This window comes from Ursus arctos, unplaced genomic scaffold (genome assembly GCF_023065955.2).
Source record: "Ursus arctos isolate Adak ecotype North America unplaced genomic scaffold, UrsArc2.0 scaffold_33, whole genome shotgun sequence".
NCBI classification, from domain to species: Eukaryota; Metazoa; Chordata; class Mammalia; order Carnivora; family Ursidae; genus Ursus; species Ursus arctos.
Window position 1 is genome coordinate 32,603,533 of NW_026623019.1, and position 26,551 is coordinate 32,630,083.

The window sequence follows — 26,551 nt, forward strand, 5'->3', positions numbered from 1 at the left end:
TCAAAAAAAATTTAGAAGTACCTTGACACTGATGAAAAAGACAACTTACAAAAACTTATGGGATGCAGCAAAAGTAGCTTTATGGGGGACATTCATAGAAATTCAAGTCTTCATCAATCCATGAGAATGCTCTCCAATAAACACCCTGATTTATTTGGTAAAGAAGTAGAAAATAAAACAAAAAAACAAAGTCCCAAATTAGTAGAAATAAGGAAATAACACAATGGAATGCATAAATAAATCCAACGGAGACTAAAAAGACTAAAAAAGAAAAGAACCAATGAAAATGAGACCTGCCTTTTTTGGAAAGATAAACAAAACCGACAAACTTAGCTAGACTCACCAAGAAAGACAGAGGACTCGAATACAATCAGGAAAGAAAGATAATGGATTCCTGTCTCATATCAAAATCAAAACAACTCTTCAACCTTGGACACATCAACTTCTTGCAAGCCACGTCTCTAAAGTCAAAGGAAATAAAAGCAAAAATGAACTATTGGCACTTCATCAGGATAAAAAGCTTCTGCTCGGCAAAGTAAAAGATCAACAAAACAAGAAGGCAACCTATGGAATCGAAGAAGATATCTGCAAATGATATTACAGATAAAGGGCTGGTATCCAATATCTATAAAGAACTCCTCAAACTAGACACCCAAATAATGGGCAGAAGACACAAAGAGATACTTCTCCAGAGAAGACATACAAATGGCCAACAGACACATGAAGAAATGCTTCACATCACTTGCCATCAGGCAAATACAAATCAAAACGACAATGAGATACCACCTTACACCAGTTAGAATGGTTAAAATTAAAAAGACAGGGGGCACCTGGGTGGCACAGTGGTTAAGCATCTGCCTTCGGCTCAGGGCATGATCCTGGCATTATAGGATCGAGCCCCACATCAGTGTCCTCCGTTATGAGCCTGCTTCTTCCTCTCCCACTCCCCCTGCTTGTGTTCCCTCTCTCACTGGCTGTCTCTATCTCTGTGGAATAAATCAATAAAATCTTGAAAAAAAATTAACAACACAGGAAATTAAAAAATGTCAGAGAGGATGTGGAGAAAGCGGAGCCCTCTTACACCACTCATGAGAATTCAAGCTGGTACAGCCACTTTTGAAAAACAATATGGAGGATCCTCAAGACTTTAAACACAGAGCTATCCTATGACCCACCAATTGCACTACTGGGTATTTACCCCATAGACACAGAGTAATGAAAAGAAGGGCACCTGTATCCCAATGTTCATAGCAGCAATGTCCATAATATACAAACTGTGGAAGGAGCCAAGATGTCCTTCAGCAGATGAATGGACAAAGAAGATGTGGTTCATCTATACAATGGACTATTACTCAGTCATCAGAAAGGATGAATACCCACCATTTGCACCAACGTGGATGGACCAGGAGGGGATTATGCTAAGTGAAATTAAGTCAAGCAGAGAAAGACAATTATCATATGGTTTCACTCCTATGTGGAATGGAAGGAATAGCATGGAGGACATTAGAAGAAGGAAGGGAAATGTGAAGGGGGGGAATGAGAGGGGGAGATGAACCATGAGAGACTACTGACACTGGGAAACAAACTGAAGGTTGCAGAAAGGGAGGGGAAGGGGAATGGGTTATCCTGGTGATGGGTTTTAAGGAGGGCACGTGTTGGGGCGCCTGGGTAGCACAGCAGTTAAGCGTCTGCCTTCTGCTCAGGGTGTGATCCCTGCATTATGGGATTGAGCCCCACAATAGGTTCCTCTGCTGTGAGCCTGCTTCTTCCTCTCCCACTCCCCCTACTTGTGTTCCCTCTCTCGCTGGCTGTGTCTATCTCTGTTGAATAAATAAATAAATTCTTTTAAAAAAAAGGAGGGCACGTGTCATAATGAGCACTAGGTGTTTATGCAAACAATGAATCATGGAGCACTACATCAAAAACAAATGAAGTACTGTAGGGTGAATAACAATTTTTTAAAAAGAGAAAGATATGAAATCCATACAGGAAAACTGTCACAATTTGCAAATAACATGAAATCCCGAAAGATTCCACACACACACACAAAAAAAACTGTTAGAATAAAAAAATTCAAGAAAGCTGCAGGATATAAAGTCTATATACAGAGACCTCTTGTCTTTATTTTTTTCAGATTTTATTTATTTATTTGACAGGAAGAGAAAAAACACGAGCAGGGGGAGTGCCAGAAAGAGGGAAAAGCAGACCCTTGCTAAGCGGGCAGCCCAACACGGGGCTCAATCCCAGAACTCTGGGATCATGACCTGAGCTAAAGGTAGACGCTTCACTTATGGAGCAACCCAGATGACCCAACTTCTTGCATTTCTGTATACTGACTACACACTTTCGCACAGAGAAATTAAAAAAGCAACGCCATTTAAAATTGCATAAAAAAATCTAGAAATAAAAGTAACCAAGAATGAGAAAGACATAGTACACTCAACACATGGCAGAAAAGAAATGAAAAACATGTGTGTCGAGGGGGGCAGAATGTATGGGTCAAAGATTTGGAAGGCAACACAAACAAATGGAAGCATACGCCATGCTCTTTAACTGGAAGAGTTAATTATGTGAACATGTCCATCATACCCAAAGCATTCGAAAGATGTGATTAAATGCCTATCTGAATTCCAGTGGCATTATTCGAGGAAATAGAAAACAGTCCTCAAAGTTGTATGGAATCACAAAAGACCCCATATTTCCAAAGCAACCTGGAGAAAGAGGTGCAGTCAACACACTCCTAGATTTCAAGGTAGATTACAAAGCTGTTGTCATCAAAACAGGATGGTACTGGCATAAACACAGACACCAGGTCAGTGGAACAGAACAGAAAGCTCAGAAACTTACCCACACGTAGATGATCCTAACTTACGACACAGCAGCAGAAGATATACCATGAGGGAAGGACTGTCTCTTCAGTGAGCGGTAACAGGCAAACTGGACACTAAATGCAGAAGAATATAACTGGGCCACTTTCTTACACCACACACAAAATTTTTAATGGATGAATGATTTGAACATAAGACCCGAATCCATAAACCTCCAAGAAGACACAGGTACTAAGTCTCTCGACATTGGTTTTGGCAAAGAGTCTTCAGATCGGACACCAAATGCAAAGGCAACAAAAGCAAAAATAAACAAGTGGAACAACATCAAACTGAAATCTTCCACAGGGCAAAAGAAACCAGCAAAAACTTAAAAGGCCACTGACCCAATAAGAAAAAATATCTGCGAATAATATGTGTGAGAAGAGGCTAATATACAAAATACACACAACACTCATACAAATCAAAACAAAAAAAACTATATAAAAAAATGGGAGGAATATGTGAATAGATACTTTCCAAAGATGGCACACAGGTGCCAACAGACAGAAAAAGTTGTTTGACATAACTAAGCATCGTCAGGGAAACATCAGTCAAACCCACAATTGGTATCCTCTCACAACTGTTGGAACAGCAATTGTCCCAGAGACAGACACCAGGTGGGGTCAAGGGTGTGCAGACGAGGAGACACTGTGCACTGTTGGTGGGAAAGGAAATTGGTGCAGCCACTGTGACAAACAGTATCGAGGTTCCTGAAAAAATAAATAAACTACCCCATGACCCAGTAATGGCTCTATTGAGTATTGATTTGAAGAACACAAAAATGCTGCCTCAAAAAGACAGATACACTCCCACGTTCACTGCAGCATTATTTACAAGAACTAGACATGGAAACACAGACCTTGGGGGCCTTATGCCAAGTAACTCAGACACAGAAAGACCAATACCAGATGCTCTCATGTACATTCCACATGGACTAAAAAAATACTGAACGCATAGATACTGAGAGCAGATTGGTAGGTGCCAGATTCGGGGATGGGGTGGTAGAAACGGGTGAAGGTGGTCAAAGTCTAAATGTTTGAGTCAGAAAATCCTATAGTCATGAAATGTTCTGTCCAGCATGGAGACTAAAACTAACCACGCAGCATGGGGTATAGGTTTCCCAGCTCTTTGAAAGTACAGGACTTCTGAGAAACCTTGCAGAGCAGAAATGGTGTCAAGAAGGAATGACCATTAATTTACACGAACAATTAGACAGTGTGCTCAGACTCCAAAATTCATTCTCTTTGGCTTTTCTTAGGCCTCAGGACACAAGTTTCTTTTTTTTTTTTTTAAAGATTTTCTTTATTTATTTGACAGGAAGAGAGACAGCCAGCGAGAGAGGGAACACAAGCAGGGGGAGTGGGAGAGGAAGAAGCAGGCTCCTAGCAGAGAAGCCTGATGTGGGGCTCGATCCCAGAACGCTGGGATCATGCCCTGAGCCGAAGGCAGACGCTTAACGACTGCGCCACCCAGGCGCCCCAGGACACAAGTTTCTAACAGAGGCCCAGCATAAACGAAGATAAAGCACAGCAGAAGCCCACAGACACCATTCAAAGTGCTGGTGGCTGGATGCGGAGAGCGGTTCCCAGAGAAAGGAGCTGGTTGGGGTGCACGCCGCCTCTGTCGTGCTTCTTCCCAAAACAGATGCTGAACGCCATTCTCACTGTTCACCTTTTTTCATAAGAGGGAAATCCTCTTCAGGTCTCTTCCTCTTACTGAAGCTGGGTAATAACGCAGTTCTTTCAAGAAAGCCCAGTGTCTTACTGTGAACGTTTAAAAAGTGGGGGATACTTGTACCTGAGCATTGATCATGGAGGAGATGTGAAAGGTCCTCCCAGACACAAACCTCAGCAGATCCACTGGGAAAGGCACCTTCCTCAGCATGCAGAACACAGACTACCTCCTACCCCCCGAGAAACCCTCTCCTTTCCCTTGATCAGGACAACCCACAACAGCTGGGAGTTACCCCAATTCCTCCGTTCTCCTGCTCCTAATAGCTAACCCATCAGCAAATCCTGTGAGCACCATCTTCAAAATGGACCCAGAATAGGTCTAAGCACTCCATCCAAGGCCACCTGTCTGGTCCACAGTGCCTGAGTTTCTGGAAAAGCTTCATCATTGACCTGCCTTGCCATCTTCAACCCTCTGTCATCTGTTCTCAACACTGTAGCCAGGATGGCCCAGTGAAACAGGGTCTCATGGGGTTATAGCCCTGGAATGGCTTTCTGTCGCCCTCTGTCACCTCTCTGAGCTCATGTCCTAAGCTGTCTCCTGTGGCCACAGGGCCTTCTTGCTGCTCCTGGACATACCTGGAATTCTCCTGCCCCAGAGCCTTTGCACATACTTTCCCTTCTGTTCAGAATGCTCTTGATGTGTTCTCACTCACCTTCAGAAAAATCTGAATTGGAGTGACAGGGACAGAAGATGAGGCTGTGTGTGTTGGGTGAGGCTGGTGGCTCAGAAGAAGGTTCTCTGCCAGCTCTCCGCCTGTGCCTCACTTGTCCGCAGCCAGGAACTTGCATACAGCCCTCACCTATCACAACTCTCACCCAGGAGACCCACAGCCACCCCTGGAGCCCACCCTGAACACACCATGCTGCAGAATGCATTCAGCTCTCCTCTGGGACCCCTGTCAGCTTTACCCAGTCCTGGAACTCCCCTGTCTCCTGCAAAGCTCCCGGATTCCCCCTCTGCTTCCAAAATCACACCGGTGCAAGTCTTTCATGAGAAAGCTATAACGCTAACTAATGAAAGGTTCACACCTACTTTCCCCTTCTGTTGCCTTTCCCTCCACCTTCCTTCCTACCTGTGCAAAATGTAAGATATCAGTGGAACACGAACATGCTCTGAGATCTGAATCTTTCATTGCAGCTTTCTGAGGACTCCTTATGTGATAAGACTCTATTGTATCCTACAACAGGGTGTTTTACATCTATCCTCTATAGAATAGTACAGCCCAAATCACTACAATTTTACCTCACTCTTCATGAAGCAGAACACTTTTTCCTTTCTTCTTTTACTTAAATTCCAGTTAGTTCACATTCCATGGAATATTCGCTTCAGGGGTAGGATTTAGTGATTCCTCACCTGCATACAGTACCCGGTGCTCATCACAAGTGTCCTCCTTAATTCCCCTCACCCATTTAACACTTCCCCCCACACCCTTGTCCTGCAGCAACACTCAGTTTGTTCTCCACGGTTGAGTCTATTTCCTTGTTTGCCTCTCTCATCACCCCTCTACTCTGTTCATCTGTTTTTTTTCTGAAATTCCAGAAGCGTGAGAGTATAGGATACTTGTCTTTCCTCACTGATTTTGCTTAGCTTAATACACTCAAGATCCATCCACATCCTTGCAAATGGTAATATTTCATTCTTTTTGAAGCTGGGTCATTTTCCATTATATATATGTATCCCACATCTGCTTTATCCATTCATCAGTGCATGGACTTTGGGATTCTCTCCATAGTTTGGCTACTGTGGACATTACTGCCATAAACATCATGGTGCATGGACCCCCTTCGAATATGCATTTCTGTATCCTTTGGGTAAATACCTAGGAGAGCAATTGCTGGATCATGTGGTTGTTCAATGTTTAACTTTTTGAGGAACCCCCACACTGTTTCCCAGACTGGCTGCACAACTTTGCATTCCCACCAACAGGATGGGAGGGTTCCCCTTTAAGCAGAACATTATCTGCCGGCAATTTCATAAGAGGAAACAAAACCTCTGTGAGATGCACCCAGGGTCAGGCAAGCAGTTGCAGACTTCACCCCAAGGCTCCTGACGCCAAGCCCCTTGAAGCCACCAGCATGCCACTATCCAAAAGAATTCCCAGACTCTCCTTCTGACTCCACCAACAAAGAAACTACAGAGTGAATATGGCACCTCAAAATATCGAGATAATACATTTAGTAAAACTAGAAAGTCAAGCTCAACTTTTAAACAGGAACAGGCCGCTTTGGATAATTTTCAATTTCCCCTCCACCCTAATGTTAACTCTTCTGATGAATAAACTAAGCAATGATGAAACATCACCTTTGTCAAATGACATCATCCAAGTCTGTATCAGGTGAAAAAAAACCACCTAACTCTAGATGTTGGCCACTAAACCATATCTTAGGCCCAATTGAATAAACACTGTTAGATGAAGGAACAAATTAGATGTTACAAACAGGCACAGAGTGAATCTCACCTTCCCTTTCTAATAAAAGAGGGTTCCTAGGAAACAGATGGTCAAAATACATTTGTAAGCAATAAATGGACAGAGAATTTGTGATCCCCTGCAAAGTTCTACCTGCAGGGAAACTAAGTAATTCTTGCACCAAACCCAGAATGCTGGCAGCTACTTCAATTTTACTTTGTGGCTCAACTAGAGAAAAGAGAAAAGCCCAGGAGGTTTTGGGATAATGAGACGTTTTACCTCCAGCCCTGACATAGATAGGACATTTTGCCAAACATACCTGTGCTTTCTCTGAACACTGGCGTCCTGTGACAAGCTTCCTTGCTGACTCAGATGCTGATGTTCAAACCCTCGGGTGTCTAGGAGCCAGAGCAGAGAAGTGTTGTCAGCTGGGGACAAGAAGGCACCTCTGACCTAAAGCCTGCACACCTGCTTCGGTTTCTGGGCGAAGGGGCAACACATACTTGTTGTTTAGCAGTAATTATCTTCATTCTCAATAGACCAATGACCTTGCCTTTTCTGGAAAGCAGACTTACTCTTCTAAAGAAACCCTCAATTCGTCTATTCCCAATGCAACTAGAGTGGAACATTTATTTCTCACTTAAATAGAAAACACTGTTATTGTCGACACTGCGTGAATGAACTTTTAAAAACATTTTAGAGAGAAAGGAAGAGACCTTTATTCAAACCCAAGTCAGGACAGCTGCCTGGGAGACACAATCTTCACCAAGAAGTGAGTGCTCCGGGGAAAGAACATTTGGGGCAGGGTTATATATTTTTTTCTGTTTTGTTTTACGTACAGAGTTACACACTACAATGAGGATCTTCTTAGATTCCAGAAAGTGACAGACTCTTTCTTATGTTTTCAGTATGTACATGTCAGTATGACTTTAATCTTATGGGAGCCAAAGAGGTTCTTTATTTTTTCTTATATTTATGTTGGCATTTTTTGGTTATTGTTTTCTTTTCGAAGGAGATGTACAACATTTGCTTGGGGCAGAAATAGGGCCCATGCTTTGAGGTTTTGCCCAGTCATTTTGAGCCGGGTAAAATGTTAAAGGATAGCTTCCCTGGGAGCCCAGGATCAGGGCCCACAGATGATATAAGATAAAAATTCCATTTGTCATTATAATTACTCCTAAAAGGAGGAATTTGAGACAAAAGCACCTTTCACAAGAGTACCAAGAAATCAAAATGATGCCCACGGAAGTCTGCCTGCTCCATGGTCAGCACAGGTAACAGAAGTGTTCACAGTCTCTGTACTCCTGCCCTTCTCCTGCCCAAATCGCTGAAGCACACAGACCACTTAAAATCAGAATTGTAGAACTGCTAGACACCTTAGAGATGTCTGGCACCATTCCCTTGGACTGCAGAATAAAACACAGTAGCTCGTTGTCACAAACTAATTTCAACATCAAGTGCCCCCTGGATGCACTAAGTTCTTTCTCTGCAAATGTTGACTAATGTAAGTCACAGTCATACCATATAAACACTACGATGGCTGGGAAGTCATCGTAGGTTAGGGAATATTTTAGCCATGTTTATAAGCATTGGCTCACTTTGTAGAAGAGGCTGAGCTGAGTGTTTTTAAATACTATTTCAGACCTGTTTTACAGCACCCTCTGAACATACCAGAGCCTGAGTCGCCTAAAAAAGATAGTTGGTTTCAGTAACTTTAATACCAGAAAAATATTATACTGTCTGTATTCCTTAGGATCTTTGAGTATCTTACCCAGAGGTCCTCCCCTGAGATAATGATCTTAATGATCACCATGGGCAGATGGGAAAAGGCCCGCTAAATTCATTCCAGTTGTCCACATGACAAGAAAATCCTGATACTTGATAGGTTTCCAGATGGAGACGACCAGAGATAAGAGGGAAATAGCACCCTGTATGGAACAACAAGGGATTTGGAGTCAATTTGGGTATCCCACTTAGGTTTCTGACACTAAAATCCTCTGTGACTCATATCATCTGAGTCCCTTTCTAACCGTCTGAAAATGTGCCTATAAATATCTAAACCCTAGTTTGAAGTTTAAGAGGCAAAATGCTACAAAGAGCCAGTATGATGTCTCTCAAGAACAGGTTCTCAGGAAGCCATAATTGCTATTAGGTCTATTTCTTTTCCAGAAGAAAGAACAGATGTTGAATCCATATTTCTAATAGATGACTCACCAGATGATTTTCAAACCTGAAGGAAGGCCAAGAAGTCGCTCTTGTGTCATATTTCACTCAGAAATCATATTGTTGGACTGGTAAGGACGATACGAGAGCAACGTCATCACTAAGAGCGGGGAGCTTCTAATTTCCATATGGCCATGTTGACCCCCTTAGCTCAGAGCCACCAGAAAGGGCAGCTGGGGAGGGGGCAGCGCCATCACTATGAGTGGGAAGCTTCCCATTTCCATATGGCCATGATGACCCCCTTAGCTCAGGGCCACCAGAAAGGACAGCTGAGGGGGACCACAGGCCAAGGCTGCCAGGTGTGGCTGGGGCAGGCAGAACTCTGACTTAAGGCTCAACTCCTGTCTAGGTTATTATAATGCTCTTCACAAAGAAAGTGCCATTGTGTGTGAGCCCTCATGTAGAAAAGGTTCAGAATTTCCATTGAGATTCCCTCTCTTACCTTTAGGATATGGAGCAAAGTTCCATGTAATTTTTAAACACTGAAGGACTTCCTGGTTTTCTTTTCGCTATGACTGTGGCTCAATTCCCCTGTGGTCTAAGAATAGAATCTAGTTAATTTCAGGGTTTAACATTTGTAGACTTGATTCGTGGCCCCACCTATCATCTATTTGGGTAAAGAGTCTATGACCACTTGAAAATAATGTATTCTGCACTTATTATGGAATGTTCCCTATATGTCAATTAGGTCACATTTTTACCAATGTTTTGTCTGCTTTTTCTGTTAGATATTGAGAAAGGTATATTAAAATCTTCAAACAATGTTGCTCTATTCAACGTGGCATCGGAATCTACCAGTGTTAGAATGCAAGAGAAACAAAAAGTATAAGAATTGAGGGGATAATTGTGACTATTCACAGATAATACGATTGTGTACATAGAAAATTCAAAACAGTCTATAAATACACTATTAGAATAAAAATGTAATTTATAAATTTGAGATGGAGTGTAGCTTCCCATTGGACAGTTTCTGAATGAAAATGTAGAACCTGTAAATCTTGGGGTAGGACATAGGGTGCACTAACCATTTAAAAGAATTCAGTGGGACTTCATAAAAATGTGACATTTCTCCTTATCTTATGACCATAAGAAAATGAAAAAGTGAACCGCAGGCTGGGAAGTAAAGATTTGCAATACACACACTGACAAAGACTTGTGAATAATGAATTCCTGTTCATCAACCATAAAAAGTCTATTTATAAATGAATACTTCACAAAAGATTGACTGATGGCCAATAAGAACAGAAAAGGGTGCTCTACAGTATTATTTTCAGGAACAGCAAGGCCTTTCCTAAAATGAAAGCATACACACAAACCAGTATTCCCTAGATGGATGACGTCCTTATTTCTGAGGACAGCTTGAAGAACAGACATCATCAAAGTAAAGTGATGGAATTCCTGACACTCAGAGGATGGACAATTGACCTCAAACTACAGTACAATTTCTCGGCATCATTCGGTCCTCTGAAGGCAGACAACTACCACACCGCTTCCTACACCACACAGGTTGTTTCCCAACCCCTACCATAAAAGGAGAAAATGAGAAACAGATATGACTAGTAGGAAATAGCAAAAATCTCATGTGGGGATTATCCTGAAACACACTGATCACATAACTAGTGTAAGGAAGTGTAGGGAACTGACAAGGACAGAGACTCAAGAGGTACTTCTTTGGGAAATGCTGTCTGAAATCGTCACATGTTGGTACCTGCTAATGAGGGCTCTGAGCATACCCTAGTGTTTGCTCACAAGGGTCTGCAACACCATCGCTGAGGACTGAAACTCTTCAAGACCTCAAAGCTTGCCTGATTGACTATTGGACTAAGAGATTCCCATGTTCTGAAAACAGATACCAACTAATTGAAAGGTTCACCTGGGCTCTCTCGGAGGCCCTACAAGAAGCTGAACCATTCACTGAAAATCAATTACACACACACACACACACACACACACACACACACACCCATGTCATTTCACCAATTACTTAAACATTCAAGGTTCTTCCTACCTTTTCTTTTTCACATTGATATTTATACTCACATGAAATGTCATCATTTCCAATGAACACTGATGTCATAATAGAGATCCATTGACACAATATTCACAAAATGGAACTTCCCTGCTGTAATTTTCAATATAGCGTTTTTTAAAGTTCATACATATTTTAGGTTTTTGGTAACTTATACAGGAGAAGATCAGCATTGAAAAACTCTGAATACTGACAATGAGATTTAAGCCTAGAGAACAAAAATTGTCCAATTTCATAGATAATAAGGAACCAAAGGGAAAGCATGGAAGCTGTAGTCGAATAATTTTACACATATGCATCCTCTATTATTCTACTACAGAGGGGCGTGTTTTATTAACACTATACATGCATCAACTGTCTTCCACGTGCACCTGCACAGGTATAATGAAATACTACAGTAGAATGAAATGTCTGGGAACTACTTGGCGGCATCTATAATGAACAATGAAATTTCGATCTTATATTTGGTGAACTTCCACTGTCTGTTCCTTTAGACAATGGACCCTAAACAGAAGGGGGAATGAACCACGAGAGCCTATGGACGCTGGGCAACAATCTGAGGGCTTCAGAGGGGAGAAGGGTGGGGGACTGGGATGGGCCAGTGATGGGTATTAAGGAAGGTACATATTGCATGGAGCACTGGGTGTTATATGCAAATAATGAATCACAGAACACTACATCAAATACTAAGGAAATACTGTATAGTGACTAACATATCATAATAAAAAATTATTAGTAGTAAAAAATTAAAGGTAAAAAAAAACCAATACAGCTTTTCTGTTTCAAGAACAATCACAATTGAGAAAAAACTAACTTCCAATCCCTAAAGCAAAACACAGACCAAGTTCCACTTCACTCCCCTTTATTCGCATTCTCTGTGGGTTCTAAGCTATTTCCCTACCTCCTTTCCAGCTGAGCAGGGAGCCCGGGCTCGATCCCAGAACCCTGGGATCACAACCTGAGCCAAAGGCACATGCTTAACTGGCTGAGCCAGCCAGGAGCCCCAGCCATGTTTTTCTTAAGCAAAAGGACACTTTCTCACAATGCCTTCACATGACTTCACATGGTACGAGATCTGCATTTGCCTCTAGGAGGTTGCAGATGAAGGCAATTGCAAACTCTCACTGAACTGTCCAGAGATGGCCATTCTCACGGAGGATGAGGATAAAGGACAATGCCTGAGGAGACCTCATCTGTCTCTTTTATCTTTTCATATTTTTGACAGTGGACAAATCACTGCCTAGGAGTCCCCAACTACCTTAGTCTCATCTGTGAATGGCCAAGAGGTTTTACAAAACACTTCAGATTTTGACCTCACAAATGCCCACAACCACTTACCATAGGGATTCAACATTAAGCAAAGATACTGTTCGTTGGAAGAGAGGTCCTGCCCACTGTTGTTTCTCACTTATATGCTCATTTTCCTTACCTCATGGTAACATAATCACCTTTATTCCTGCTGCCGTCTTCAGGAAGGCTGATGTGACTTGAAGGGCATTACCCTGACATCGTTCTTTCTTAGCAATAAGATGTGGACATTTCCCTAGTCCTACACACCCAAAGTTGAATCGGAATCAGGATTGAGGAGGCTGATGAGAGTTGAAGGTGTTTTCCTGTACACGGTGGTTTATTACCAATAAGGACGGGTCAGAGTCCTCGAAATTCCAGAACCTTTTTATTAATGCTTCCTACTCGTGAAAGATGATGTACATTGGTCTTTCCCTGTATAGTGTGGTGACTCAGAGAAAAGTGCTTAGCCCTTTCGTCAGACTTCCACGACTACTTTGGGGCTGGCTTCCATATTCACAAAGGATGATGTTAGGGCTAAGAGGGTTCCTGTACACTGTTATTTCTTACAGATAAGTGTATGGCATTTTTGTTACATTGCCAGAGCCACTTAGCGCCGGGCTTGCCAGCCTCCTGGGGACAAACCCTAACCCTAGGTGGGCCCCCGAGGGGCCCCTCCCAAGGGGCCTGGTGCCACAACGCCGGGGATTGGGGACCCCCAAGCCCAGCGCCGGAGTCACCCTTCCGCCCCGCAGCAACGCGGGCTGCTAGGGAGGCCGCCAGTCTTTCAGGGCGAGAGAACGGGCACAGCCTCCCAAGCCCCCGGCGACCTTCAAAGGCCCCTTGCGCCAAAACGCATGGGTCCACCTTACCGTGCGCCAGTGCGCTCACCTCAGCCCGCCCCTCCACTGGCCGCACAGCCGGTGGATCGGGCCTGCTGGCCTCCCGGGGGCTAACACTAACCCTAGGTGGGCTCATGATGGGCCCCTCTCAAGGGGCCTGGCGCCACCACGCCGGGGATTGGGCACCTGCGAGCAACAGTGCCTGACTCACCCTGCCACCCCGCCGGGATCCGGCGTGCTAGGGGCGTCGCCTGTCATTCAGGGCGGGAGATCGGGCAGGGCCCTCAGAGCCCCAGGTGACCTTCGAAGGCCCCCTCGCCAAAAAGCTTGGGCCCATGCTCCCACTCGCCAGCGCCTTCACCTCAGCCAGCCCCTCCACACGCCACACAGCCGGTGGATCAGGCCTGTTGGCCTCTCTGGAGCTAAGTCCAAACCCTATGTCAGCCCCCGAGGGGCCCCTCCCAAGGGGCCTGGCGTCGCCACGCCAGGGATAAGGGATGCCGGATCCCTAGCGCCGGACTCACCCTTCAGCCTTGCCGCCACCCTGGCCTCTATGGGCGCTACTGGTCATTCAGGGAAGGAGAACAGGCAGTGCCCTCCGAGCCCCCAGCGAACTTTGAAAACCCCACGCGAAAACTCTTGGGCTAACGCTCCCGCTCGCCAGTGCCCTCACCTCCGCTAGCCCCTCCGCTTGCGGCAGAGCCCGCGGATCAGGCCTGCCAGCCTCCTGGGGGCTAACCCTAACCCTAGGTCGGCCCCGAGTGGACTCTCCCAGGTGGTCTGGTGCCACAACGCCAGGGATTTCGAACGCCCGAGCCCCAGTCCCGCACTCGCCCTGCCGCCCCGCCACACCCAGGACGCAAGTGGCGCCGCCGCTCATTCAGGGTGGAAGAACGGGCAGGGCCCCCTGAGTCCCCGGCAATTTCATAGGCCCCCACGCTGAAACGCTTTGGCCCACACTCCCGCTCGCCAACGCCCTTACCTTGGACCGCTGCTCCGCACACTGCACAGCCAGCCAATCCTGGCTGCCAGCCTCCTGGGGGCTAACCCTAACCCTAGGTCAGTCCCCGAGGGGCACATCCCAAGGGGCCTGGCGCCGCAACGCCGGGGATTGGGGAACCCCGAGCACCAGCGCCGGACTCAACCTGCCGCCCTGCCGCCTCCTGGGCCGCCAGGGGCGCGGCCGGTCATTCAGGATGGGAGAATGGTCAGGGCCCTCCAAGCCCCGGCGACCTTTGAAGGCCCCCCGCGCCAAAAACCTTGGGCCCACGCTCCCGCTCGCCAGTGCCCTCACCTCGGACGGCTGCTCTGCAGACCGCACAGCCAGCCAATTGGGCCTGCCGGCCTCCTGGGGAATAAGCCTAAGCATAGGACTGCCCCCTAGGGGCCCATACCAAGGGGCCTGGCGCCACAACGCCGGGATTGGGGATCCCCGAGCCGCAGTGCGGGACTACCCCCGTCGCCCCACCAGCAACGGAGCCGCTAGGGGCGCTGCTGGTTATTCAGCCAGGAGAAGGGGCATGCCCCTCTGAGCCAGGGCAACATTCAAAGGCCCAGGGCACCAAAATGCTGGTGCCCACACTCCCACTCCCCAGCGCCCTCACCTTGGCCCGCCCCTCCGCTCACTGCACAGTGGGCGGATTGGGCCTGCCGGCCTCCTGAGGGCTAACCCTAACCCTAGGTCGGCCCCCCAGGGGCGCTCCCAAGTGGCCTGGGGCTGCAACGCTGGGGATGGGGACCCCAAGCCCAAGTGCCGGACTCACCCTGCTGCCCTTCAGCCACCCGAGCCGTAGATGCCCCGCCGGTCATTCAGAGCGGGAGAACGGGCAGGTCCCTCCGAGACCCCACTGACTTTCTAAGGCCCCCCACGCTAAAACACTTGGGCTCATGCTCAGTCTCGCCAGCGCCCTCACCTCGGCCAAAACCTCCACGTGCCGAACAGGAGCTGATCGGGTCTACCGGCCTCCTGGAGGCTAACCTTAACGCTAGATCGACCCCGAGTGGCCTCTCCCAAGGGGCCTGGTGCCACAACGCCGGGGAATGGGGATCCCGAGCCTCAGCACCTGACTCACCCTGCTGCCCAGCTGCCATGCGGGGGCTTGGGGTGCTGCCCTTCATTCAGGGCGGGAGAACGGGCAGGGCCCTCCGAGACATGGCGACCTTCGAAGGCGCCTTGCGCCAAAACGCCCAGGCCCACCTTTCCACTCACCAGCGCCCTCACCTTGGTCCACCACTCCGCTCTCCACACAGCTGGCGAATAGGGCCCGCCGGCCTCCTACGGGCTAAACCTAACCCTAGGTTGGCCCCCGAGGGGCCCCTTCCAAGAGGCCTGGCCCCAGAAGTCCAGGATTGGGGACCCCCAAGCCCCAGCACTGGATGCAACTTGCCGCCCCACCCCACCTGGGCCGCTAGGGACGCCGCCATTCATTCAGGGTGGGAGAAAGCGCAGGGCCCTCTGAACCCTAGTAGACCTACGAAGCCGCCCCAAACCAAAACGCTTGGGCCCAGGCTCATGTTCACCAGCACCCTCACCTCGGCCCAACTCTCCGCTCGAAGCACAGGCGGTGTTTCTGGCCTGCCAGAATCCTGGGGGCTAACCCTAACTGTAGGTCGGCCCCCGAGAGGCACTTCCCAAGTGCCTTGCGCCGCAACGCCGGGGATGGGGACTCCGAGCCCAAGTGATGGACTCACCCTGCTGCCCTTCAGCCACCCGAGCTGCGAGGGACCCCGCCGGTCATTCAGAGCAGGAGAACGGGCAGGTCCCTCCGAGCCGCCGCTGACCTTCGAAGGCCCCCCCGCGCTAAAAAGCTTGGGCTCATGCTCAGTCTCGCCAGCGCCTTCACCTCAGCTGAACCCTCCACATGCCCCACATCTGCTGATCGGGTCCACCGGCTTCCTGGGGGCTAACCGTAACCCTAGATCGACCCCCGAGGGCCCCTCCCAAGGGGCCTGGTGCGGCAACGCTGGGGATTGGGCACCCCGAGCCTCAGCACCTGACTCACCCTGCCGCCCAGCCGCCACCCCGGGGGCTTGGGGTGCTGCCATTCATTCAGGGTGGTAGAATGGGCAGGGCCCTCCGAGACATGGTGAACTTCGAAGGCCCCCCACACCAAAACACCCAGGCCCACGCTCCCAATCACCAGTGCCCTCACCTCGGTCCGCCACTTCACTCTCCACACAGGTTGCGAATAGGGTCTGCCGGCCTCCTGGGGCTAAACCTAACCCTAGGTTGGCTCCCGAGGGGCCCCTCCCAAGGGGCCTGGCGTCGCAACACTGGGGATGGGGACCCCAAGCCACAGCGCCAGACTCACCCTGCCGCCCAACCGCCAACAAAGCCGCTAGGGGCGCCGCTCTTTATTCAGGGCAGGAAAATGGGCAGGGCCCTCCGAGCCATGGCAACATTCCAAGGCCCAGCGCTCCAAAACACTGGGGCCCACGCTCCCACTTGCCATCGCCCTCAACTCGGCCCACAACTCCGCTCCTCGCACAGCTGGTGGATCGGGCCTGCCGGCCTCCTGGGCGCTAACCCTAACCCTAGGACGGCCCCTGAGGTTCCCTTCCTAAGGGGCCTGGTGCCACAACGCTGGGGATTGGGACCCCCAAGCCCCAGCGCCGGATGCACCCTGCCGCCCCGCCCCCACGGGCCGCTAGGGGCACCGCCATTCATTCAGGGTGGGAGAACCAGCAGGGCCCTCCGAGTCCCCGCCGACCTTCGAAGGCCCCCTGCGCTAAAACGCTTGGGGTCATGCTCAGGCTCGCCAGCGCCCTCACCTCGGGGCAACCCTCCACGGGTTGCACAGCCGCTGATTGGGTTCACCGGCCTTCTGGGGGCTAACCGTAACCCTAGATTGACCCCCGAGCGGCCCCTCCCAATAGGCCTGGCGCCGGAAGACCAGGGATTGGGGACTCCAGAGCCCCAGCGCCGGACTCACCCTGCCGCCCAGCTGCCACCCGGGGTCTTGGGGTGCTGCCATTATTCAGGGAGGGAGAAAGGGCAGGGCCCTCCGAGACACGGTGACCTTCGAAGGCCCCCGCACCAAAACGCCCAGGTCCACGCTTCTGCTCCACAGAGACCTCACCTCGACCCACCACTCCTTTCGCTGCAAAGCTGGCGGATTGAGCCTGCTGGTGTCCTGGGGTCTGACCCTAACCCTGGGTCAGCCCCCGAGGGGCCCCTCCCAAGGGGCCTGGTGCCGCAACGCGGTGGATTGGGAACCCCTGAGCCCCAGCGCCGGACTCACCTGCCGCCCTGCTGCCACCCAGGCCGCTAGGGGCGTCACGAGTCATTCAGGTGGGAGAACTGGCAGTGCCTTCCGTTTCCCCTGCGACCTTCGAAGGCCCCCCGCTCAAAAAAGTTGTCTCCCACGCTCCTGCTCGCCAGCGCCCTCACTTCGGCCCAACCCTCTGCGTGCCGCACAGCGCTGATTGGGTTCACCGGCCTCCTGTTGGCTAACCGTAACCCTAGATCGACGCCCGAAGGGCCCCTCCCAAGGGGCCGGGCGCCGCAAAGCCGGGGATTGGGGATCCTGAGCCTCAGCACCTGACTCACCCTGCCACCCAGCCGCCACCCGGGGGTTTGGGGTGCTGCCGTTCATTCAGGGTGGGAGAACGGGCAGGGCCCTCTGAGTCACGGCGACCTTCAAAGGCCCCCCATGCCAAAACACCCGAGCCCACACTCCCACTCACCAGCGCCCTCACCTCGGTCCGCCACTCCAGTCTCCACACAGCTGGCGAATAGGGCCTGCCGGCCTCCTAGGGGCTAAACCTAACCCTAGGTTGGCCCCCGAGGGGCCCCTCCCAAGGGGCCTGGCGCCGCAACACCGGGGATTGGGGACTCCCGAGCCCCAGCGCCGGACTCACACTGCTGCCCCGCCGCCACCTGGGCCGCTAGGGTCGCTGCCGTTCATTCAGGGCAGGAGAACGAGCAGGACCTTCTGAGCCACCTGCGACCATCGAAGACCCCCCACGCCAATGTGCCTGGTCCCACGGCCCTGCACTCCAGCGCGCTCATCTCGAACTACCCCTCCGCTCGTTGCAGAGCCAGTGGATCGGTCCTGCCAGCCTCCTGGGTGCTAACTCAAACCCTAGGTTGGACACCAAGGGACCCATCCCAAGGGGCATGGCGCCACAATGCCAGGGATTGGGGACCCCCGAGAACAAGCGCTGACTCACCCTTCTGCCCCGCCGCCACACGGTCCGCTACAGGCACCTCAGTACATTCAGTGCGGGAGAACAGGCAGGGCCCTCCTAGCCCCCGTCGTCCTTCAAAGGCCCCCCACGCCAAAACGCTTGGGCCCACACTCCCGCTCGCCTGCGCCCTCACCTCGGCCTTCCCCTCCACTCGCTGCACAGCGGGTGGAACCGGCCTGCCGGCCTCCTGGGGGCTAAGCCTAACCCTAGGTCGGCCCCTGAGGAGCCCCTCCCAAGGGGCCTGGCGCCGCAACGTGGGGATCGGGGACCCCCGAGCCCCATCTCCGAACACACCCTGCCACCCCACCGCCACCCGGGCTGCTAAGGTCGCTGCCAGTCATTCAGGGCTGGAGAACGGGTAGGGCCCTCCGAGCCACCAGAGACCTTTGAAGGCCCCCCACGCCAAAAAGCTTGGGCCCACGCTCCCGATCGCCAGCGCCCTTACCTCGGCCCGCCCCTCCTCTCCACGCACAGCTGGAGGATCGGGCCTCCCGGCGTCATGGAGTCCCACCCTAACACTAGGTCGGGCCCCGAGGCGCCCCTCCCAAGGGGCCTAGAGCTGCAACGCTGGGGATTGGGGACCCCCAGCCCCAGCGCCGGACTCACCCTGCCGGACCGCCGCCCCCCAGGCCGCTAGCGCCGCCAGTCACTCAGCGCGGGAGAACATGCAGGGCCCTCCACTCCCTGGCGACCTTTGAAGGCCGCCCGCGCCAAAACGCTTGGGCCCATGCTCCGGCTCACCAGCGGCCTCACCTTGGCCCGCCCCTCTGCTCGCCGAACCGCCGGCGGATCGGGCCTACCGGCCTCCTGGGGGCTAACCCTAACCCTAGGTCGGCCCCCAAGGGACCCCTCACAAGGGACCTGGCGCTGCAACGCCGGGGTTTCCAGACCCCCAAGCAACAGCCAGGACTCACCTTGTCGTCCCGCCGCCACCCGGGCCGCTAGGGGCGCCACCGGTCATTGAGGGCGGGACCACGAGTCGGGCCTTCTGAGCCCCCGACGACTTTCGAAGGCCCCCTGCACCAAAGCGCTTCGGCCCACGCTCCTGCTCGCCAGCACCCTCATCTCGGCCCACCCCTCCGCTCGTTGCAGAGCGGGCGGATCGGGACTGCCGGCCTCCTGGGGGCAAACTCTAACCCTAGGTCGGCCATCGAGGGGCCCATCCCAAGGCGCCTATCGCCGCAACGCCTGGGACTGGGAACCCCCGAGCCCCAGCGCCAGACTCTACCCTGCTGCCCTGCCGCAACCTGGGCCGCTAGGCGCGCTGGCCGGTCATTCAGGGCGGGAGAATGGGCAGGATCTTCCGAGCCCCCGGCGACAATCGAAGGCCCCCCAAGCCAAAACACTTGGGCCCACGCTCCCGCTCGCCAGCGCCCACAACTCGGCCTGCCCCTCCGCTCGCTGCACAGCCAGCGGATCGGGCCTGCCGGCCTCCTGGGGAAACCCTCACCTTGGGAGGCCCCTGAGGATACCCTCCCAAGGGGCCTGGCGCCAAAATGTGGGGATTGGGGACCCCCGAGCCCCAGCACCGGACTCACCTGCTGCCCCGCCGGCGCCCGGGCCACTATGGGCGCAGCCGGTCATTAAGGGCGGAAGAACGTGTAGGGCCCTCTGTGCCCCCAGAGACCTTCAAAGGCCCACCGCGCCAAAACGTTTGGGCCTACGCTACCGCTCGCCAGAGCCCTTACCTCAGCCCGCCCCTCCGCTCATGCACAGCTGGCGGATCAGGCCTCCCAGCCTCCAGGGGGTAACCCTAACCCTAGGTCTGCCCCCGAGGGGCCCCTCCCAAGGGGCCTGGCCACGCAATGCAGTGGATTGGGAACCCCCGACCCCCAGCGCTGGACTCACCCTGCCGCCCCGCCACCACATGGGCCGCTAGGGGTGCCGTAAGACATTCAGTGCGGGAGAATGGGCAGGGCCCTCCGAGTCCCGTCGTCTTTCGAAGGCCCACAGCGCCAAAAGTCTTGGGCCCATGCTCCCGCTCGCCAGCGCCCTCACTTTAGCTCGCCCTCCGCTCAGCGCACAGCCGGCGGATCGGGCCTGCCGGCCTCCTGGGGGCTAACCCTAACCGTAGGTTGGCTCCCAAGAGGCCTGGCACCACAACGCCGGGGATTGGGTACCCATGAGCCACAGCACCAGACTCAACTTGCTGCCCCCAGGCCACCCGGGCCGCTAGGGGCGCTGCGCGTCATTCAGGGCGGGAGATCGGGTAGGGCCCTCTGAGCCTCTGGTGACTTTTGAAGGCCCCCCGCGCCAAAACGCTTGAGCCCACGCTCCCGCTCGCCAGCGCCCTCACCTCGGCCGGCCCCTCTGCACGCCGCACAGCCAGCGGATTGGGCCTGCCGGCCTCCTGGGGGCTAAACCTAACCATAGGTCGGCCCACGAGGGCCCCTCCCAAGGGGCTTGGCGCCTCAACGTGGGGATTGGGGACCCCCGAGCCCCTGAGCCGGACTCAACGTGCCGCCCTGCCTCCACCCTGGCCGATAGGGGCGCCACCGGTCATCAGCGCGGGAGAACGGACCGGGCCCTCAGAGCACCCAGAGACCTTCGAAGGCTCCCCGTGCCAAAACCCTTGGGCCCATGCTCCAGCTCACCAGCAGCCTCACCTCGGCCCGCCCCTCCGCTCACCGCACAGCTGGCTGATTGGGCCTGACGGACTCCTGGGAGCTAACCCAAATCATACATCGGCCCCCGAGGGGCCCCTCCCAAGGGGCCTGGCACTGCCACGCTGGGGCTTGGGGACCCCCGAGCACCAGTGCAAGACTCACCCTGCTGCCTCGCCGCCACCTGGCCCGCTAGGGGCGCCGCCGGTCATTCGGGGCTGGAGAATGGACATGGCCCTGGAGAAACCGGCGACATTTGAAGCCTACCGTGCCAAAATCCAGGGGCCCACGCTCCCACTCGCCAGCGCCTTTACCTCGGCCCGCCCACCTCTCGCCGCCCAGACAGAGGATTGGGCCTGCTGGGTTCCTGGGGGCTAACCGAAACCCTAGGTCGGCCCCGTGGGGCACATCCCAAGGGGCCTGGCTCTGCAATGCGTGGGATTGGGGACTTAGAGCCCCAGAGCAGGACTCACCCTGGTGCACTGTCACCACCCGGGGCGCTAGGGGCGCAGACATTCATTCAGGGTGGGAGAACTGGCAGGGCCCTCCGGACCCACGCCGACCTTTGAAGGCGCACCGAACCAAAACACTTTGGCCCAGGCTCATGTTCACCAGCACCCTCACCTCTGCCAAACTCTCTGCTCGATACACAGGTGGTGTATCGGGCTTGCCGGCCTCCTGGGTGCTAACTATAAGCATAGGTTGCACCCGAGGGGTGTTCCCAAGGGGCCTGGCATTGGAACGCTGGGCATGGGGATCCCGAGTCCAAGTGCCAGACTCACCCTGCTGCCCTTCAGCCACCCGAGCCGTTAGGGGCCCACCGGTCAATCGGGGCAGGAGAACGGGCAGGGCCCTCCGAGCCGCCACTGACCTTTGAAGGCCCCCTGTGCTAAAACGCTTCGGCTCATGCTCAGGTTTGCCAGTGCCATCACCTGGGCCCAACCCTCTGCGTGCTGCACAGCCGCTGATTGGGTCCACCAGCCTCCTGGGGGCCAACTGTAACCCTAGATCGACCCCGAGCGGCCTCTCCCAAGGGGCCTGGCGCCGCAAGGCCAGGGATTGGGGACCCCGAGCCTCAGCACTGGACTCACCCTGATGCCGAGCCACCGCCCGGGGGTTTGGGGTGCTGCCGTTCATTCAGGGCGGGAGAACGGGCAGGGCGCTCCGAGACACGGCGACCTTCAAAGGCCCACCACGCCAAAATGCCCAGGCCCACGCTTCCACTAGCCAGCACCCTCACCTCGGACGGCTGCTCTGCACACCGCACAGCCAGTGGATCTGGCCTGCCGGCCTCCTAGGGATAACCCTAACCCGTGGTCAGGCCCCAAGGGGCCCCTCCAAAGGGGCCTGGTGCTGCAACGCTGGGCATTGGGGACCCCCGAACCCCAGCGCCGGACTCACCCTGCTGCCCCTATGCCACCCGGGCCTTGAGTGGCGCCACCGGTCATTCAGGGAAGAACAGGCAGGGCCCTCCGAACCCCCGGCGACTTTCGAAGGCCCCCCACGTCAAAACGCTTGGGCCCACGCTCCTGCTCGCCAGCGCCCTCACCTCGGCCCTCCGCTTGCATACCACACAGCCAGTGGATCTGGCCTGCCGGCCTCCTGGGGGCTGACGCTAACCCTAGGTCAGCCCCGAGTGGACCCTTCCAGGTGGCCTGGCGCCACAACTCCAGGGATTTCGAGCCCCCAAGCCCCAGTGCTGCACTCACCCTGCCGCCCCGCCACACCCGGGCCGCGAGTGGCGCCGCAGGTCATTCAGGGCGAAAGAACAAGCAGGGCCCTCCGAGCCGCCGGTGACTTTCGTAGGCACCCACACCGAAACGCTTTGGCCCACGTTCCCGCTCGCGAACGCCCTTACCTCGGACCGCTGCTCCGCACACTGCACAGCCAGCCGATCGGGGCTGCTGGCCTCCTGGGGTCTAACTCTAACCCTAGGTCAGTCCCCGAGGGGCACCTCCCAAGGGGCCTGGCACCGTAACGCCAGGGATTGGGGACCCCTGAGCATCGGCGCAGGACTCACCCTGCCGCCCCGCCACCTCCTGGGCCACTAGGGGCGCCGACGGTCATTCAGGATGGGAGAAAGGTCAGGGCCCTCCGAGCCCCGGTGACCTTCGAAGGCCCCCTGCGCCAAAACGCTTGGGCCCACGCTCCCACTCGCCAGTGCCCTCACCTCGGCCCGCTGATCAGCTCACCACACAGCCAGCGAATAGGGCCTGCTGGCCTCCTGGGGGCTAGGCTAACCCTAAGCCTAGGTCGGCCCCCGAGTGGACCCGCCCAAGAGGCCTAGCTCCGCAAGCCAGGTAATGTGGACCCCCGAGCCCCAGTGCCGGACTCACCCTGCGGCCTTGCCACACCCGGGCCGCTAAGGGCGCCACCAGTTATTCATGGCGAAAGAAGGGGCAGGGCTTTCCAAACCCACAGAGACATTCGAAGGCGCCCCGCGCCAAAATGTTTGGGCCTACGCTCCCGCTCGCCAGCGCCCTCACCTCGGACGACTGCTCCGCAGACCGCATAGCCAGCCCATCGGGCCTGCTGGCCTCCTGGGGGCTGACCCTAAGCCTAGGTCTTCCCCCAAGGAGCCCATCCCGAGGGGCCTGGCGCCGCAATGCCAGGGATTGGAGATCCCCGAGCTGCAGTGCAGGACTCCCCCTGTCACCCCACCAGCAATGGAGCTGCTAGGGCCGCCGCTGGTTATTCAGGGCAGGAGAACTGGCAGGGCCCTCCTAGCCATGGCAACATTCGAAGGACCAGGGCACCAAAATGCTGGTGCCCACACTCCCGCTCCACAGTGCCTTCACCTCGGCCCACCCTTCTGCTCGCTGCACAGTGGGTGGATTGGGCCTGCCGGCCTCCTGAGGGCTAACCCTAACCCTAGGTCGGCCCCCCAAGGGCCCCTCCCAAGGGGCCTGGTGCCACAACGTGGTGGATTGAGGGACCCCGAGCCCCAGCGCCGGACTCACGTGCCACCCTGCCGCCACCCGGGCCGCTAGGGGAGCCACGGGTCATTCAGGTGGGAGAACTGGCAGGCCCTTTCGTTTCCCCTGTGACCTTCGAAGGCCCCCCGCTCAAAAAGTTGGCTCCCACGCTCCTGCTCCCCAGCGCCCTCACCTCAGCCCGCCCCTCTGCTTGCTGCAGAGCCAGTGGATAGTGCCTGCCGGGCTCCTGGGGGCTAACCGAAAACCTAGGTCGGCACCGTGGGGCACATCCCAAGGGGCCTGGCTCTGCAATGCTGGGGATTGGTGACTCAGAGCCCCAGAGCCAGATTTACCCTGCTACACTGTCGCCACCCGGGCCACTAGGGACGCCGCTGGTCATTCAGGGTGGGAGAACGGGCAGGGCGCTCCAAACCAGCACCGACCTTCAAAGGCACCCCGAACCAAAATGCTTGGGCCCAGGCTCATGTTCACCAGCACCCTCACCTCGGCACAACTCTCCGCTCGACGCACAGGTGGTGTATCGGGTCTGCCGGCCTCCTGGGGGCTAATCTAACCATAGGTCGGCCCCCGAGGGGCCCTTCCCAAGGGCCCTAAAGCAGCAACGCGGTAGATTGGGGACCCCCGAGCCCCAGAGCCAGACTCACAAGCCGCCCCGCCGTCACCCAGGCCGCTAGGGGTGCCGTGGGTCATTCAGGGTGGGAGAACTGGCAGGGCCCTCCAAGACATGGTGACCTTCGAAGGCCCCCTGCGATAAAACGCTTGGGCTCATGCTCAGTCTCGCCAGCTCCCTCACCTCGGCCGAACCCTCCGCATGCCGCACAGCCGCTGATCGGGTCCACCGGTTTTCTGGGGGCTAACTGTAACCCTAGATCGACCCCTGAGAGCCCCTCCCAAGGGGCCTGGCGCTACAAAGCCAGGGATTTTGGACTCCGAGCCTCAGCACCTGACTCACCCTGTCGCCCAGCCGCCACCCGGGGGCTTGGGGTGCTGCCCTTCATTCAGGGCGGGAGAACGGGCAGGGCCCTCTGAGACACGGTGACCTTCGAAGGCCCCCTGTGCCAAAACGCCCAGGCCCACGCTCCCAATCACCAGCGCCCTCACCTCAGTCCACCACTTCACTCTCCACACAGGTTGCGAATAGGGCCTGCCAGCCTCCTGGGGGCTAAACCTAACCCTAGGTTGGCCCCCGAGGAGCCCCTCCCAAGGGGCCTGTCGTCTCAACGCTGGGGATGGGGACCCTGAGCCCAAGTGCCAGACTCACCCTGCTGCCATTCAGCCACCCGAGCCGCTAGGGGCCCACCAGTCAATCAGGGAAGGAGGATGGTCAAGGCCCTCCCAGCCCCCGCCGACCTTCGAAGGCCCACTGCGCTAAACACTTGGGCTCATGCTCAGGCTCACCATAGGCCCTGGAGAAACCGGTGACATTTGAAGCCTCCCGCGCCAAAGTGCAGGGGCCCACACTCCCGCTTGCCAGGGCCTTTACCTTGGCCTGCCCACCTCTCGCCGCCCAGCCAGAGGATTGGGCCCGCCGGTCTCCTGGGGGCTAACTCTAACCCCAGGTCGGCCCAGGAGGAGCCCCTTCCAAGGGGTCTGGCGCCGCAACGCTGGGGATTGGGGATCCCCGAGTCCTAGTGCCTGACTAACCCTGCCGCCCTACCACTAACGGATCCGCTAGGGGCGCCGCTGCTTATTCAGGGCAGGAGAATGGGCAGGGCGCTATGAGCCTTGGCAACATTCGAAGGCCCAGGGCGCCAAAACGCTGGGGCCCACGCTCCCACTCGCCATCGCCCTCAACTAGGCCCGCAACTCCACTTCTCACACAGCCAGCAGATCGGGCCTGTCGGCCTCCTGGGAGCTAACCCTAACCCTAGGATGGCCCCTGAGGGTCCCTTCCTAACGGGCCTGGCGCTGCAACACCGGGGATTGGGGACCCCCAAGCCCCAGCGCCGGATGCACCCTGCCGCCCCGCCCCACACAGGCCACTGGTGCGCCAACGTTCCTTTAGGGTGGGAGAATGGGCAGGGCCCTCCAATCCCCCGGCGATCTTCCAAGACCCCCGCGCCAAAATTATTGGCCCACGCTCCAGCTCTCTGGCGCCCTCACCTCGGCCTGGCCCTCCGCTACCGCACAACTGGCGGATCATGTCTGCCGGACTCCTAGGTGCTAACATGAACCCTAGGACGGCCCCAGAGGGGCCCCTCCCAAGGTGCCTTGCGCTGAAACGCATGGCATTGGGGACCCCCAAACCTCACTGCCAGACTCACACTTCCACCCCGCCACCACCCGGGCCTCTAGGGGCACCAGTGGTCATTCAGGGCGAGAGAACGGGCAGGACCCTACGAGCCTCTAGTGACGTTCAAAGGCCCCCTGCGCCAAAACGCTGGATACCATACTCCCGCTTGCCAGCGCCCCCACCTCGGCCCACTCCTCCAT

At 54.9% G+C, this 26,551-nt stretch overlaps 1 long non-coding RNA gene across 3 annotated transcripts in view; it reads right to left on the reverse strand.

Annotated features, from left to right (window-relative positions):
* LOC123000587 (uncharacterized) overlaps positions 1–9,765 on the reverse strand; it is a 37,491-nt gene extending 27,726 nt beyond the window's left edge. For 2 of the 3 annotated variants that reach the window (XR_008956862.1, XR_008956860.1), the window contains exons 1-3: positions 9,674–9,765; positions 8,819–8,936; positions 7,328–7,406 (exon numbers count right to left, since the gene is read on the reverse strand). This is a non-coding gene — a long non-coding RNA (uncharacterized LOC123000587). Of the gene's footprint in view, positions 1–7,327; positions 7,407–8,779; positions 8,937–9,673 lie in introns of all 3 variants that reach the window. The other variant, XR_008956861.1, reaches the window with a different exon arrangement.
* Positions 9,766–26,551: the final 16,786 nt, after the last annotated feature.